Source organism: Diceros bicornis (assembly GCF_020826845.1).
Source record: "Diceros bicornis minor isolate mBicDic1 chromosome 13 unlocalized genomic scaffold, mDicBic1.mat.cur SUPER_13_unloc_1, whole genome shotgun sequence".
NCBI lineage: Eukaryota > Metazoa > Chordata > Mammalia > Perissodactyla > Rhinocerotidae > Diceros > Diceros bicornis.
The window spans coordinates 17117212-17122563 of NW_026690866.1; positions in this window are offsets into that span (position 1 = coordinate 17117212).

The window sequence follows — 5352 nt, forward strand, 5'->3', positions numbered from 1 at the left end:
TATTTCTAATCACCTTTCAGACCTCATACAAAATATCACTTCCACACAGTGAACACTCCTGCTCCAGTAACCTAAATTACAAAACTCCATTTTTCCTCTTTGTTGATTTTTTTTTATTTTAGTTATATGTGCATTATTATCTATTTCTTTCAAGATTTAGTTCTTTCTCACTAAATTAGATATCCCATGAAGACAAGACTAATGTGGATTTTCCAAATTTTCCCACAATAGTGTTCACATATGGCTTTGCACACAAAGAGAGCTCACATATATTATGTGTACAATATACAATTTATATTCATATACATATAAAATTCAAACACTAAATCATTGCTTCATGAAATATTTTAAATCCATCCACTTAACTATTCTCTTTTTTTTCCCCGAGGAAGATCATCCCTGAGCTAACATCCATGCTAATTCTCCTGTTTTTGCTGAGAAAGACTGGCTCTGAGCTAATATCTATTGCCAGACCTCCTCCTTTTTTTCCCCAAAGCCCCAGCAGATAGTTGTATGTCATAGTTGCACATCCTTCTAGTTCTTCTATGTGGGACTCGGCCTCAGCATGGCTGGAGAAGCCCACCTGGGGTTCCGAACGACAGTCGCCAGCAGCGGAGCACACACACTTAACCACTAAGCCACGGGACCGGCCACTCCACTTAACTACTCTTGTGCAAATATACCACCTTTAGGTGGTACACTGCAATAAATTAGCAGGAGTAGCTTAAGATTCTAAATCCTTTCTCCTGGTAATGCAATCATGAGATTCTAGTCACAATGATCTGTTTAAAATGCAAAAGTGATCAGTCCATCTTAACTTTTAAATCCTCCATTTCTGTCTTCAGCACATATTTCTCCTGTTGTCTTATCATAATTATTAATATTACCCTTTTCATTCCCTGATATGTTCCAGTTTGGAGGGAAAACTATTTGGTCATTCTATTTTTAGAGCACTTACTACATGCAAAGCTCTGGTGTAAAACCTGTGATCTACAAAATAAATAAACAGACTTACTGCCCCTGTTTGATTTAGTCTTAGTGGGAGGAAAAAGATCATAAATGGCAAAGGACGTATAACATGCCATGTAGAAATCACTGCCGTGATGAACAATAAGGCAGAGAGTGAGAGTTTGAGCTTGAGCGCATTTTCAAATTACTTGTGTGTGTGTGTGTGTGTGTGTGTGTGTGTGTGTGTTTGCACGTGCTCATGCCTGCTTCCTGGATGGGATGAGTTGCTTCCTCCTTGGGATTGGGGGAGCCTCCTATGCCTCGGGAATGTTCCTCCATGTGCACTTAGTACGCACTTTGTTTTCCATGTGTATTAGTCAGGATTCTCTAGAGAAATACAACCATAGAATATATATAAACATATAGAAGTGGAAATTTATTTTAAGAATTGGCTCACAAGGTTATGGAGGTTGAGAAGTCCCACAATATGCCATCTGCAAGCTGGAGAACCAGAAAAACCAGTGATATAATTCAGTCAAGTTCTGAAGGCCTGAGAACCAAGACCTCTGAGGTCCAAGTGGAGGAAAAGGTCGACATCCCAGCTCAGGAAGAGACAATGGATTCAGCCTTTCTTTGTTTTTTGTTCTATTGAGCACTCAACAGATTAGATGATGCCCATCCACACCACTGTGGGTGGGTTTGTTTATGTAGACCATGGAATCAAATGACAATATCTTCCAGAAACATTCTCACAGACACATCCAGCAATAATGCATCACAGTCTATCTGGGCACCCGTGTGTCTAGTCAAGTTGACAGCTAAAATTAACCATCACATCATGGCTCTATCCAAACAAGATTAACAGAGATATCACAACGTGACCTATGTCATTTAAATTTTCCAGAACACATGTTAAAGTAAGTAAATACAAACAGATGAAAACGGACTTTATAACATTTTCTTTAACTCAAGAAATATAAATATTATCATTTCAAAATGCAGTCCACATCAGTACAAAGAAGAAGACACTCAAGTTTTCTGCCCCCTCTGTCTTGCTGGTGAATTTTAATGAATACTGGCTCCTCATATATCTTAATATAATCCAATGTATAATTTTCTCCCATCTATTTGAGCTTTATTGGATCAAAAGGAAATCATTTTCTCATTGTCAAAGTGCTCTGCTATCTCTTTTTTTATAAATTACAACGATATATTGTGTTTATGTTAGAAGTGAAATTAAGAATTTAAGTTATTAAGAAGGAATTGATTCCAGCAAAGGCTGGTTTACTAAAATGGAAGACAGTTCAAGAGCAAATCTCCCAAGAAAATCATAGGGCCAATGGCATTGGAAATTTCAGGGTAGAATTAAAAGACACATGGGGTGTGATTAAAAGGAGAGTAGAGAGAATGTGGGGAGAAATTGATATCAGAAGTGAAAATACACAAGCACGTTCCAAGTTGATGAGAGACATCAATCCACAGATTCAATTAATTCAACATTCCCTAAGCAGAGTGACTACACAGGAAATATTAATGAACTAAACTATGGTCTAAAAACCAAAGTTAATGTAAAGGATTTTAGGGACAAGAGAGGCCAAATAAGCAAGAAAAAGGCCAATTGGTGATTTCTAACCATAAAGAAAATAAGATAGACATCCACAGAGCAGCATTTTTAAAATGCTAAAAGAAATCTCATGTCAAACCAGAATTCTACACCCAGCAACAATAGTGTCCCAAATAAAGATGTCCTAGAAAAAGTTAAAGTGAAACTTTTCATTGTTAGCAGCCTGGAATTAGACAAAATACTGCAGTGAGTTATCACATTCAAAGGAAAATTAACCCAGCTTGAAAACCAGGAATGCAGGAAGGACTGAAGAGGAAAGGAAAGGATAATTTATAAATAAATGTAAATGAATTTTATTTCGGGATATAATTCTAGAAATCTCTCATGCAGATTAAAATATATGTAGAATGAAATGCATGAAAACAGTAATACAAATGTCAGGAAGGTTAAAAATATAATTGAAAGTGTTGAAGGTATTAGTATTTGGGGGAGATGGTAAAAGTAATTATTCATATTAGACTGTATTAAGGATTCAGAATTTAACCATTAGTGCAATTAAAGATTTCTATATGATTCCAAGTAATAAGTTTATAGAGGAAATAACAGAATAACAAAAGAGTTAAATCAACCTCAGTGAAGTAAAGAAAGTAAAGGAATATTAATTATTCAGGTCAAAGGGAAGGAAAAGAGTAAGACGGTTGAAATAATTACAAGTTTACTGGTAATTACATGAGATGTAAATGCACAAAATACTAATTTCTTGTTAACGGCTGTGTGATATATTCTAGAGTATTGTTAATAAATATTTTGGACATTCTTTCATTGATAAACGTTTACACAGTCTCTATTTTTTCCTATGAAAACATAAGTGGTATGGACATTTTTGTACATATAAACTTCCATTCTTATTTTTAGAGAAGGTATCATTAGTGGAAGAAAAAGGAAACATTAAAATGTTGATAGAAACTGCAAATATCACCTCCCCACACAATTCTATCAAATGTTTTCATACCAACAGTATCTGACAGTATCAATAACCCAACTTTTTTTTTTTAGGTATAAATCTTTAGGAATCTCTCAAATCCCATTGATAAGAGACAGATGTCTCCCCTGGATTATCCACAGATTGGATTATCCACTCCCTTCCTCAATAAAAGGGGAATCAGAGGCAGAAGTCCTTGCATTTTCCAGCATTCCACGGGCTGTCTGCACATCAGGAGTTGTGTGAGCAGGACAACTCTGAAGCCATGGAGGAACCTGCATGGGCCTTTTTTCCAAGCCAGCCTATTCTGGTGAGCGTGGAATCCATATGGACAGCAAGAGTGTCCATTTGTACACTTTGTCCTTCTGTGAAACTTCTTTAAGTGAGCAGGCAGTAGCTCTTAAAACAAGAAGATGCCTTATTCAAAGTTTTTTCTTATGTGTTAATATTTGTTAAGTAATGATCAAGGTGTTGTACTTTTCTGTATAGGGAGCTTCCTTGGGATAATAAGCCAGACATTTGTTTAGTTTTGTTTTTAACCAAAAACATCACTAGGAAGTGGAAGTAGTATTCATCTCTACACTGTTGACATTGTTCTCATCTCTGGAAAATCTTTTACCCACAATGTGATTGGTCTTTTTAAAAAAAATTCAGTTCTCTGCTCAAATATCACCTCATCAGTTAGTCCTTCCCTAATCTCTGCATCATCTAATTATAGGTGGGCCGGCCCCCCTGGCGTAGCAGTTAAGTGCTCACGCTCTGCTGCCCGTGGCCCAGGTTCAGGTCCTGGGAAAGCATCAACGCACCACTTGTCAGCCCATGCTGTGTCGGCTTCTCATATGAAGTTGAGGAAGATGGGCACAGATGATAACACAGGGCAAGTCTTCCTCAGCAAAACAAAAAAGAGGAGGATTGGCATGGATGTTAGCTCAGGGCTAATCTTCCTCCCAAGATAAATAAATAAATGAAATAATTGTAGGTAATTTCTTTCCCCTTTATCCCTCCTTACTCTTCTTCCTCCATCCCTCCCTCTGTCTCTCTATCTCTGTGTAGCCCTTACTGTTTATTACAGGATCTAATTATACCTAACACTATATTAGACATTCATCCATCTCTTTATTAACTCATTCCTCTCACAAAGATTAAAATAAACAGGGGAAATGAATTTTTAAGTTAAATTCTGGATCATGGGTTTTAGTACATAACTTGGCTTATAATAGGTGCTCTATAAATGGGAGGATCAAACAATTTACCCTCCAAACTGGGACATGTTGGAGAGTGAAAGGGATGGTATAAATGATTATGGCAGGACAACAGGGATGAAGTCAGATGTATGACTTCACTTTTAAAAAGGATCTGAAAACAGAAATGAGAGATTGTAAAGGAAAGGTGCACTGATTAAGTTTACATTTTAAATAGATTATTGTGGCTAGAGTCTTAAAATGAATTACAGACAGAAAGGATTTGCAATCTTAGTGATAATTTATTGCCGTATACCACCAAAGAGATTCTATCCTTGTATAACTGTAGTTGAGTGAATTTGTTTGAAAGCTTTAGAAAGTACTTTTTGGAGTTTGAATAATTCCTTTCAATAAATATGTTGTGCACCTTCTAAGGGCAAAGCAGTGAGTGAATACGGCAGTGTAAAACATTAAGTCCACATCAGTCTTCACTTCTTGGAGTATCGAATTTAGTGAGAAAAACACTATGAGAGAAATAGATGATAATACACACAATTAAGAGCTTTAAAGTTAACAGAGAAAATGACATTAATTTTGATGGCGGGATAAGGAAAGGTCACTCTGTGGAAATGGTATTTTGTAGGAAATCTGAAAGGTGCTCAACAATTATTCAAAAG